This window comes from Ambystoma mexicanum, chromosome 8 (assembly GCF_040938575.1).
Source record: "Ambystoma mexicanum isolate Mex_15411 chromosome 8, UKY_AmexF1_1, whole genome shotgun sequence".
In the NCBI taxonomy this organism is placed as follows: domain Eukaryota; kingdom Metazoa; phylum Chordata; class Amphibia; order Caudata; family Ambystomatidae; genus Ambystoma; species Ambystoma mexicanum.
Window position 1 is genome coordinate 310,492,080 of NC_090929.1, and position 13,169 is coordinate 310,505,248.

Here is a 13,169-nt window from a genome sequence, read left to right on the forward strand (position 1 = left end):
TGCAAAGAAAATTAGATCTATTTGCAGATTTCGCCTATGCCCATAACCTTTCCCCAAATCCTAAAAAATCCTTCATATATATCTTTTCAGATGGGAAACTCAAATCTCACCGGTTTTCATGGTCCCTGAATGGAATCAAAGTGGAATATTCAGCCATGCTTCGTTATTTAGGGTATCCTCTCACTGACTCTTTGAAAATGTGGAAAAATGTTTTAACGCAAAAGGTTAAAATGCTCTCTTCTCAAATGAAGATCATATTCCAGAAATAGTGTATGTTTTCCGTACTTCCGTTGATACAATTGTATCTGCTCAAAGTAGAACCCATCATACTTTATGTTTTGGACATCTGTACTTATGAGCTCGATGACTTTTTAAACACTTTACAGGGCAAACTTTGGAAAAACGCTTTGGGGATGGCTTCTTCAATTCCCAATGTTATGATCTGTCATGAGCTAAATCTGTTACCCCTGTCTGTAAAATATAATTGGAGAAGCATAACTAATTACATCCAAATGCTGAATCCACCCAAAAATACCCTATACACAGAGGTGAATAAATCTCTGGGCGATGCGAGCATTAGATCGCTAAATAAACTAACTCTAAAACGTATAATTCTTACAGTAATTTGCATAGTGGCCCCACTTATTGCACTTCAAACAAGTTACTTTTCAGCCGGAGCATGCCTGAGAACCCGCAAAATGTGTTGCATTGGCAAATCAAAAACACAAGCTGTCCTCCACCTTTTGTCCTTTATTCCTGATCCCTTTTCTGTCAGGTACTCCACGTGGGTGTTGTGCTCCACTCTTTGGCTTTTTCTTCCACTTCTCATCTGTCCCTACTTTCAATATTTCGATGTTACTATATTTGCTCAAATTGTTCATCAGTTTTGCAACACACGCCATTGAATGTTCCACTCTCTTTGCAATAGCAAGAACCTCATCGGGTCCAAGGTCGTCTCTCAGTTACAACTCTTCCCTGATTTTGTTATTGCTGCAGTGTATCATAAATTGGTCTCTTATATGTTCATCCAACATGTTACCATTCTTGCACGACTAAACCAGGTGTCACAATGGAGTGATGTATTCCTCAACCATCTCAGCACTCTCTTGCACCCATACACCAAAGTTATACCTTTCCCGAATCGTGCTGGTCTTGGGGTTGAAGTGCATATCTAATTTGAGTAATGCAGAATTTAACTCATTAGACAATGACTCTTCCGTAGCCTCATCCAAATTTGGCAAAGTCTCATAAATGTGCTGGCTTTCATAGCCGAGAAAATGCATAAGGAGAGACACTTTCCGGTCTGTAGAATTGGTGTTTCCACACGCAGCATGGACATAATGTAGGAAACCCTTTTTCCACTGGTTCCATTTCACTTTCACAAGACCATAAAGGTGGGGGGACTGGGCACACCTGACATTGCCATCTTTGTACCACTCATGGCCTTCCTCCAAAACAAATCCAGGCAAATAATGGGAAAATATATAGGGCCTCATTACAGGTCGGCAGTCCGGAAATAACAGTGGCGGTAAACCCGCCGCTACTGTTAATGGTGATGAGGTGATGTTCCCGCCAGGTCTGACCTGGCGGGTTTAACACCGCCCACCTGCAGGCGGACGTGGAAACACCGGCACCATCAAGAGATGGTGCCGGTGTTTCCACTTCCCCATTCCCATTGAGTCCTATGGGACTCAATGGGAATGGGGATTTACTGAATTCCACCTCCGAAATTCCCGGGACACCAGGGTCGTAACGCCCTGGTATTTCTGGGAGTCACGGAGGCGGAATGGTAATACGAGTCTGGCGGTAACCAGGCGGTTCCCGCCTGGACTCGTAATGAGGTTGATAGTCTTGAACTATAAGTCTCACCAAACACTTCTCAACTGTTCTCACAGAATTATATTGGAGCCTTTGAAGCACTCACTCCGTCATGAATAGCGCTTGACAAACCGTACCGACACAGCACTTTTCAAAAGCCTGCAAGCTGAGCTCCATACACGGAGCGTAGAAGAAACTTCAATTCCAATCATACTCTGGGAAATGCGACGTGCACTTTGTTGCAAAGAGCACGTTTTGACACACCACTTGCTGGTGAACCCTCACCATGGAAAACAGACTCTCAGCGGCATCTCACGGGCACCAGACATGTTTGTTTGTTTGTTTAGTTTGTTTATTAATTTGTATAGCGCACCAAACCCAAGGCTAGCTGGGCGCAACAAAGAACAAAATACATGGATACTTAAGCTTAGTTACAAAGGAAAGACACAGAAAGATACATGGTACATGAGGAGGAAGTCATTCACAAATAAATAGTAGCTCAAGACAGGTGAGTCTATATACATATGTACAATCATCGAGGTAGGTATTTGGGTAGGTTCAGGCTCAGGGTAGATCATGATGAGTCTTAGGAGTCATTGGCGTGCAGCCATCTGATAATATTCCTTCTAAAGCTATGATAGGATTGGTCTATTCTGATATCGAGTGGGAGCGAGTTCCAATACTGGGCTGCCTTAACCGGGAAGCTACCACCACTTGCTTTTTGCAGCCTGAATCTAGGTGTCAAAAGGCAGTAGGAATTGGAGGCTCTGGTAGGACGGGAGGATGTTCTTCTCACAATTCTCTCTGTGAGGTAGGGGGGTGCTGCATTATTGGGTCATTTGTATGTAAGTGAGGCTATTTTAAGGGAATCCTATCGCTAATATTTAGCCACTGTTGTTCTCTTCTTAACTTAGAGGTGTGTTCTCTCGTGGGTAGATTAAGGGCAGTTCTCAAGGCATTATTTTGCAGGGTTTGCAGTTTGTCAATGATGTATTTGTTAGCTCCTGAATACAGAGCATTGCAGTAGTCAAGTTAAGAGAGTATGATGGCGTTAGCGAGAATGATGCAGCTTGCTTGGGTGAGGAAAGCTCGGCAGGCCCTGATAAGCTTGCAAGTGTAGGAGGTAGATGATGCTAGTGAATTTACCTGCTTTTTCAGCGTGAGGGTGGAATCAAGGTGAAAACCTAGTGTTTTCACAGCTTTAGCGGCTTTAATTATGTTGTGTCAATACTGAATGCAGAGTAGTTAGGGTCGAGTTTCTTTAGGTTAGTGGCAGAACCGAATAGTAAGATTTTCAGTTTTGTCATCATTCAGGCAGAGGCCATGATTGGCCTTCCAGGCCTGAATGATGAGGTAGATTTAATTTACCAAGGCCGTATCAGTGACAAAATTGCCCTGCATAATTAGTGTAGGTGACTCCCAGACTATCCAATTTGTCAAATAGGGGCTTGGTAAATATATTGTACATGGTCGGCGAAACACACAAGCCTTGGGGTACACTGCAAGGTATTTTGATGGGGTCTGCAGATGCTGATGTGGAAAAGACTCTCATAGTGCGATTGTCCAAAAAGGATTGGACCCAAGCTATGGCTTCGCTTGAAAAATGGGCTGCCGATGCCAGGTGTTTGCACAAGACTGTGTGGTCCACCAGGTCAAAGGCCGCCGATAAGTCAAGGAGGAATAGCATGGCTGTGTTTCCCATGTCGTTTAGTGCATCAATTTGGGTGTTGAGGTCAATCAAGGCTGTTTCAGTGCCATGCTGTGGTCTAAACCCAGACTGACGGACACCTAGGAGTTGGTTAGATTCGAGATAGCACTGGATTTGCAGGTATGCTACTCTGTCTATTATCTTGGGAAGGAATGGCACCGTGGTGATGGGCCTGTAATTAGTCGGGATAGAGGTTTCTAGGGTTTGTTTTTTAAGGAGAGGTAAGACCCATGACTCTTTTAAGTAGCTTGGTATAGTGTTAGTGGAGAAGGAGGCGTTAGTCAATTTGGTTATGAATGGGGCTAAGTCTCTTGCTGCATCCTTGATTAGTTGGGCTGGGCAATTGTCACCTTTGCAGTTTGAAGGCTTAAGGGAAGCAATGATTTTTTCTGTTTCCTGGATGGAGACTTTGGTAAATTTAAAAGGTGCTAAACTGGGTGTGTTAGTAGTGGGGCTGGTGGATGATATCTCTTTGTGAGTCAGGTTGGCTTTTTTTGTGGAGATTTTAGTTTGAAGTGTGGACATTTTGTTAGCTAGCGCATGTTGGATGCTGGTGCACCATTGTTTATCTTTAGGTGTATTGTCAGGCAGGGGTACTGGGGATTCCAATTCCCTTAAAATAGCAAATAGTTCTTTGGTGTTGGAACTAGAGTTAGATATTCTTTCGTTGAAGAGGTTCTTTCTGGTGCGTAGGATTTTTTTTTTGTAGTTATTGGCGAATTGTTTGAGTAGCAGTTTGTTTTCTTCAGAGGGGGTCTGTTGCCATTGGGTTTCACGTTTCCTTTTTTGTAGTCTTAGTTCTTTAAGATGTGGGGTAAACCAGACATGTAGGTGTGCTTGTTGTTTACTTTTATGTAACTTCAATGGTGCAATGGCATCTAATTCTTCATTCATAGCGTTGTTATAACACTCCACAAGGTGTTCGGGATCCAGGTTATCAGGAAGAGCATTGATGGTGTGGAGAAGGAGTGGCAGGAGGTTCTCCGGGGTATTGTTTTTATTTTAGATCTGGTGGGAAGTTGGGGGGCCATAGCTATGATTTTAGTGATTTGTTTGTCAAGTGTTAAGGAGAAGTCAATGAGGTAATGATCTGTCCACTGTTGAGGGGTAACTTTATTAATGGTGGTATCACAGTTTAAGGTGGTAACCCAGTCAAGATTCCTTCCTTTGTTGTGCGTTGGGGTTAGAACTTTCCGGGTTAGGCCATGTTCCTCTAGCATGGCAGCCAGCCAACTCCAAAAGCCCAGTATACTTTCTTTTCCATCTTTTGTGGTCACCCAGGACAGGGGCACCAACTAACAGGTGCCAGAGAGAGCACAGTGATGCCCGCTCACACGTCCAACCGCTGATACCCGCAGGGCAGCTTCGCCTGTCTAGGTGGGCCTCCTTCCAAGGAGCCAAGGGGGTCTGCAAAATGTAACGCCGGGGGTGACATCCAAAATGAACCTTGTCTACAGGAGAACAATAATGTAACCACGTTACCATGGAGAAAGAGACAACAAATTTTCCCAAACCATACGCTAGATACAGAGACAGTGAGTGAATATATAGTAATGCAAATATCACAATGCAGGAAAGCAATCACAGGATCTATCCTGCGCCACGGGAGGGATACATTTTTAATGTAAAGTGATGAAGGAGCAACCAAATCCAAGCACTTTCAGAAAAAGGATGCCCATGAAGTCAATGTAGAGAACAAAGTGGATCATCCTCTTCTTCGTGATTATGGTTCTTAAGCCCGAGAAACAATACAAGCAGCACAATGAAGTTACAGAAAACTGGAAGGAAATGGCTAGGATGAGACTCACCAACACAAAACTAGGCTTTCGCTCTTGTTCATTGTAATCTTCTAACTTTGGATGGGTGAAACCGACAAAAATCCCTCTACAGAGAAATTGGTCAATGCTGCGCAAAATTCACCTGCTTTGTGAATTTAGCCTGCTGATCGAAATTGACCATTCCGTGCATTTTCCCACACGAAATGTTACTTTATTTTAGATGAAATGTCATATTTTGCCTGATTTTTTGGCCAATTATGTGGATGCAGAACATTACAGCCTCATCATTTTTAAATCTCTTCATGACCTTGCCCCTCCTTACCTCTCCTCTCTTCTCTATTTCTATGCCCCCTCTCGCTCTATACGCTCCGCGGATCACTTTTTACTCTCTCCCCCCTCCCTGTGTCTCCTCTCGTGTCCGCTCTTTCCAACTGCTTGCCCAATTACAATGGAACTCGCTCCCTTTCTCTATCTGCTCCATCTCCACCTATTCCTCCTTCCGTTCCTTCTTAAAAACACTCCTTCTGCACCCCCTCCCTGACTCTTCTCCCCTCCCTCCTCTTCTTTCCCCTCCACCTTCCTGTTCCTTTACCTCCTCCTGTCTCCCCCCCTTGACTTCCACCCTCCCCTCTACTCCCTCTCCCCTTTCCCTTCCTTCTTTCCCATACCTCTCCTCTTCTCTACCTTCCCAAATGCAAATTGTTCTACATGCTGTTTTTCTGGTTTGAATCGTGTTTATTTTATTGCTGCTGTGTTCCATGTTTAATGTATTTTGGTTGTTATGCTGTAAAGCGCTTTGGTGTAAAGTGCTATATAAATAATAAATTACAAAATACAAATACAAATAATGGGCTAACATTTCAGACAAAATTCTGATATTTTTGCCAAACAATGAAATTCTCCAAAAAGTGGGTACTTCTGAAAATAGTCTGTTCCACCAGCGCAGTGAATGAAGGAGCAATTTCAGCAATTTTTCTTCACTGGTAGTCATTTTGCTCAGCCCTAATTGTAACCCAGAAAAGATCTCATGGATTGTAACTCTGCGTGCAAAGATGTACATGGTGCATTCATCTTACTAATAATGGAAAATAATGCATGATCATAACTGTCCTTGATTTATGTGTGTTTCATGTGCATGTAAAGTGACACGTTCTGTAACATTAACCAGATGCAAAGAATGCATGTGTGATATTGAGGTAATATAAAGGGGTGAACCTTTAAGGATTGTGAAAAAATTAAGTATAACCAAGAGCAAACTAGGTCAAGAACTGCAATAACTTCCCTATTTGCCCCTACCTATCCATTGTTTATGTATAACCATTTATCTGCTTATTCTAAATACCAACACACTTCTCTAAACATCACACTCCAACTCTCTTTCTCTCCTGGGGCAGCACAATCATATTTTCTGTGATAGTGGTGATCCTTGAGAGGGAGGTTGGTGCATTCTTATCCTGCAAATCACAGGTAGGTTGTTACAGTAAAACAGGCCCACAAGCTTCTCCATTCCAGAATGGACTGGTCAAACACTAGTGACGATTACATGGGTAGTGAAGGAATTACCTGCTAGAGTTAACAGCTCAGTTATCTAAGCTGCGGTAGCAGCTTCTACAGACAGTGCACCTTATATGGTGTTTGAGGTAGAGAAACTGAAAGCACACGATGCTTCTTACATCACGTAGGAGTGGCTCTTCTGTACCTTGATCACCGACCATACCACCAACGAGTGCTCAAGTAGAAAACGCACACGAGTTCCACCAGTGGCACAGCTGGAGCAATATTCACGGGAGCTAGGTAGTTCCCACTCATGTTTGCAGAACTGGCAAATACTCCTCCTTAGCCTTCCTGCAGCATTCACGTCTATCCAGTGCCAAACAGCATTTGCAGTGTTGTATCTTCCTGGGATGCAGGAATCTGTGATACTCTGCTGTTTCAGAAACATGAGGGATTGCTAGATGATGAGGCAGGATTTCACCACCTGGACGAGTTCAGTTGCATTTTTGATAAACAACAACATAGGCAACGGACTGGAAATTATTAACTCTGCAACAAGGCGATAGGCAGCTGCAGAATCCAGTACTCATTTCAATCGGCTGGTGAGAGGCTGGATTGTTCGAAGCAAAGCAACAGGCTTTGTTTTATCAAGAATTGCAGAACGATTTCAAGGGCTGGTCGATCTTCAAATAGATAGGGGTGCTATACTCATTGCAGAGTTAGCAAGAGAAGGGATGCAATTTGTCTGATTAGACCAGGAAGAGACTAGTACCAAAGACCCTAAGTCAATATATTTAGTGCATGAGGTTCGCTTATAGCAGAGCACAAAAAAAAACCAGAAACAAGAAGAAGCTCTGTTTATATTATTATGTTTATATTATGGTAAGGGGAGCTTTTGCAAAGGGGTGCCCAGCAAAACTAAATAAAGTTGGGAATAATTGAACTCGGGTGATGTTGGAGCAGATTTGTCATGCACTACTGTGGCCGAAGCCTCACACCAGTAATTTGGAAATTCCAAGGAAAGAACATCATCAGCACAGACAATCTGGGGTCAAGGGAATACTGCCACATTATTGATACTGCCTATTACACAACATGGCACTTTCCATACAAATGAAAGTTTCACCAGAGCAGGTACATTCTGTTCATGTGTCCCTTGAATGTCTGGACCAATCACCAATAAGACAACCGCCTTGCATGATACCAAAATCATGAAGGAACTCTGATCCTTGAATTAATAAACGATGCCCAATTCAGACTAACCCTGGGTATGCTGTGGTTTATCGTAGTCAGTGAGCATACTGGCCTTCATCTCATACCATATTCTTTGCAGAAATACTATCAAAAGTGATTGGGCCATTGAGGTAGATGAAAGTAGATGGTCTTGCTGTAACAACCTTTATCATAGGAAAGAATGGGTAAAACCAATAGTCACCTGCCATCATAATATGAAGAATGTTGCCATGTACTCAATAAGGGAGAAGCAGCAGGACTTTTGCCAGTCACAGCTCTTCAGATTGTCGAACTAACATTGCGGAGGACACTTGTCGGCCATCTTGCAGGAGATATCTTTTATTAGTGGTAGAAGAGGCACACCTGAAAACTGATAGAGAGACCCTTTTGTACTATGGGTTTATCTGCCATCCTACATCACCAACCGCTCATCTTCTTTTTTAAACCAAAAAATCAAGCAAACTAAGTGCCTGCACAGAATATCAGCTGCTGAACAAAATCACCATAAAGAAGTCATACCCTCACCACACATTCCTGTACTTTGACATCAATTAAGGATCACCCATATTTAAACAAACTTAACCTGCAAGGGGCATAATCACTTGGCCAGAGTTTGTCTTCTGCTCTCCGTTTGGCCTTTTCGAGTACCAAGGGATGCGCTTCATGCTTCACAACACCCGGGCAGCATTTCCCTATTTATGAAATGAGGTTCTGCAAGGATAATTGGCTATATGTGCGGGCATCCACACTGATGACATTCTCATGTATTCAAATGCTGAAGAACATTGGGGTTATTTTGGCAGTCTTACAGACCGTGCATGATACCATCTGTACGCTGCAATAAATGCTTATTTTATCCTACCATGGAGACGTTTTAGGGTCCATTATTACTCTAGGAGCAACATAAATGGATGCAACAAAGATTAATACAGTGTTGACTTGGTCTGCATCTTCCTATGTGAAGGTGACACAAGTTTAGGAGTATCTCACTTTTTCCCCTGGTCTATAAAAGGTTTTTCAGACATCATAGTTTCCAAAACACTATTACTCATCTATTGTATCCAAGGTACAGAACCTTAGTTGTATTTGGCAGATGAAGCTAGGCTGTAATTTACAGGTAAACAAAACTGTAAAATCTGTGTACTACCACATTAAATTGCTGAAACCTCTACTGCCACTTGTTCTAAAGATCGTCCCTTGAAAGGTTATCACTACATAATGTCCCCAACAAAAATATTGCCATAGATATGGCCGTTTGGTTCGCCATAGGCGATATTTTTGTTGGGGATATTATGTGGGAGCGTGGGTTGCGGGGTTTCCCCCACACATCACAAAATGATGCAGGGGTTGCGGGGGTGTCCCCCGCAGGATCCATGTGTGAATTTTGCTGCAAAAATATGGCGATATTTTTGCATCGCAATAGTTTTGCGGCAGAATTAACACATGGAACCCTTGAGAGTTGATGCATTGGTAAACTCCAGATTGGATTATTGCAATGCCCTGCTAATGAGTATTTATTTCAAAAGGCCAAATGCAGCACCTACAGGTCGCTCAAAATACAGCCGTTGGGCTTGTCTACTCCATGCCGAGAGGGTCATCTATCTCACAGTTCAGGAGAAATCTCCACTGGCTAGCGATTCAGCAAAGAGTCCTGTTTAAGTTTATTTGCTTGGTCTTTAAGTGCCTTAGAGGAACTGCTCCTATAGATCTTTCCTCACATATTGCCCCTTACCACCCAGATCACCGTTTACGATCCTCAGGACAACATCTCCTAGCGATCCCACCATCATGGTCGATTTGCTGGGTTGATAGATACTTTTCATATGCAGCTTTCGTTGCCTGGAACACCCTGCCACCTGATCTTCAGACAACTGAAACTCTGGACGAATTTAGGAAAAAGCTAAAGACTTTTCTTTTTTGAGAAACTGCCCATGATGTATCTGGCTTCATGATCTGTACTATTAAATCCCCTGCGCCCAGATGCAATTCTATTGCTTAGTTCCTTTTGGTCATGTGTGATATAAATGCTACAATCAAATCAAATTGGACAAAGGAGTATAATTTAAATGGACACAAAAGGCAGAAACAGCTTTTCTTGTGGTAAAAAAATGCGTCCACAACCTCCTTAGTTCTACAGCACTCCAGCACAACATTACAATTTATTGTGAGAACAGATACGTTCAGCAATGCCCTAAGAACCAAAATCAAGCCATTTACATCCAGTGTCATAACTTTCTCCAAAATTACAAAAGCAGAGCCAAATTCTGCCATTGCCAGTAAGGAACAGGTAATAATTAGGATTATGTTTGAAATGTGGTACTGCTAGCTGAAAGAGGCAAGCAAACCATAACCTAAGTAACCAACTGATCCCAAGCTGCAATACTTAAAGACAGCTTTCACCCTGAGAGCAAGACAGTTTCTCTGGTCACTATGTTGTTGTGATTACAAGTACATAGTCACAGACTGACCAGGCATCGGAAACCAAGGGACTGCCGTCCTGTCTCAGAACCGTCTAAGGCTTCTGAGATTCCAACAGCAACACACTCATTCCACCTTCCTGCAGTATAGGAAGCCTACACCAGGCAGAGTCCCTGATCTAGCAGTTAACAAAGGCTTTTTCATGTAAGCCAGGAGCAAATTGGTATAGAATAGGGTTGGCCAGAGGATCATACCAAGTTCCAGCCATCTATGTACCAAGCACTTTCAATGATTGCACTAACTTGGCATCATCACTCTTTGTTGGATGGTCATTCAAATAAACTATGTAATTGGCCAAAGAACATGTCTAGTGGCCATAAATGGTTAAAGACATCAAGCACGTTATTTTACCATATATCTGTGCCAGAGTGCGGCATATAAAATAGGTAGGGTTATTATAGCTTTCTAGACACTTCGCAAACCCTGTCACACAGTCACTATGATTGTCCAGGGGTAGTCATCAGTCATTGTTGTAGACACAAAACAGAAACAAACAATGGCCCATTTTACCCCGTGCAATGTCTCTCAGCTACCATATATCTGTTCAAACTCGTTTTAGCAAACATAGTTTGATCTCCTGGGGTTCTATATTGTGTAGTCTCATACAGGACTCTAGGATGTATTTTTCAAGACCATTTACATGGAATGGTGTATGTGAATGAGTTTTCAGCACCACACCAATGGGAAAACATATCTAGTGAACCAGATATTAGAGCAGTTTCATCAAAGTTCCATTCAATGACTATCCAGGGCCTGCTTACATTTGTTTGGGCTGCATAAATCACCTACAGCAGCCACAGCCATACTTTGATGCATATGTCCCCCTCCCAGGCATTTTATGGGACACATGCTAGAACAATCCCCCTGTTGGCATGTCCACTTAAGGCTTCACTAGACCTAGAGAACAGATACAAGTATTTGCAAGACACATTGCCTGTGTCCAACCCTTTTCATAAGAAAAGCTATACGATGAACTTGTACCAAAACATAGCTCAGATGCTAGCTTCAGAATCACCCATCAATAGAACACTTTGCGGGGGTGAAGATGCTGACATTCTCTCCATACATGATTGACATGCAACAAGCCCTATTACACATTTTCCTTCTTCGGTCGAGTCAGCCTGTGGCAGGTGTCTGACTCACATCTAGAGAATGGTGGCCTGTGAAACGTGAAACACCTGCCAACTTTTTGGTGCCCAATAAACAGTAACAGTGAAAGGACCGTCGGGATGGACTTGAACATGTACTGTGTTCAAGTGTGATCACTCTTGCGCAAGAGCTCTATCTATGCACAAATGACACAACATATACCTCCACTAGACCAAAAAACACCTAACTTCCTGCCGACTTCTCACTAATCGAAGGGCAAAGGATGAGCAGGGTAATGAAGTAATGAGGTCCATTACTAACACAGCACAGGTGAGTATGCACATTCAAGAGACTTCATATAGTGTGATATGAAAGGATTGCGACATTGTGAGAAATCTCCCATGAAAGGTTTTCAATAAAACCATTTTTAAAACGTTTATCCTCGGTGAAGGGATGCGCTAACACATGCCCTTCACCTGTGAGAACAAACATTCTCCCAATTCACAACGGGCATCTAAATGTGCACATCATAGATGACCACATGCTGATTCTCTCTTCCATACCTGCTTCTAAGGAAGGATTTCTTAATTTCTTTATTTATTTTTTTGCTTTTATCAATTTTATGATTTTGGAAAATGATTTTCCCTTCCTTTGTTTCTTTCTTTCTTTCTTTCTTTCTTTCTTTCTTTCTTTCTTTCTTTCTTTCTTTGCTCTTTATTGATTTATATGTTTTGAGTCCATTGCTTTTAGACGTTGGACCTGACTAGTCAGCCAAGCTCACTGTGAGTTGCTCCGTCTCTTGTTTCGCGCATTCATCCAAGGCGGCTTTTAGGATTCTTTCCGTTGCTAGGGACCATGAAGATTTTGAGCCACTCATTAGACGGGACCACCACACTTCTTCAAACAAAGAGAATGGTTCAAGTAGAGGGCCGAGGAACACTCTTCTCCATTTGATAGTCTTAGAGCAGTTTAACAGAAGGTGTTTCACTAACTCCTTTTCTGATGAAACTTTGCACAGGCGACAATGGTTCGTCGTAGAGAGCCCCCTGATGGCCCAAACTTCGTTAGTTGGCAGTAAGTTCAGCCTTGCCCTTAGGAAAGTTGAGCGAAGAGCTCTGTCCAGAAATCTTTTTTGATGATTTCAGTCGTGGCGTGCAATTTTTTTTTTTGCTTGAGGAGGGAGATGCACCAGTAATTAGTTTTTTTCTGCAATTGTTTGGGTTTCAATCCAGTCTTCTTGGTCCATTTTCTTTTTGACTTCGGTTGGATTTTGTGTCAGTATCTCTTCTGTGCATGCAATGTTAGCCAGGCTTGTTCTTTGTTTGGTCGCCCATGCAGTCAACATCTTACAGCTGTCGTTATTCATTTCCATTTTTATCAGGTTGTATAGCGGTGGAGATTAAGACATGAGCACTTTCCTGAAAAGGGCCATTTCTCCTGCCTCTTTTACTGCTTTCAGGGAGCGTAGGCCCAATTCTCTTCTGATGGCTGCAATCGATGGTGAATTTGGAAATTGGCGAACTTTCCGCCAGAAGTACCCCTCCAGTTATTGCCAGATTGTTGATGGGATC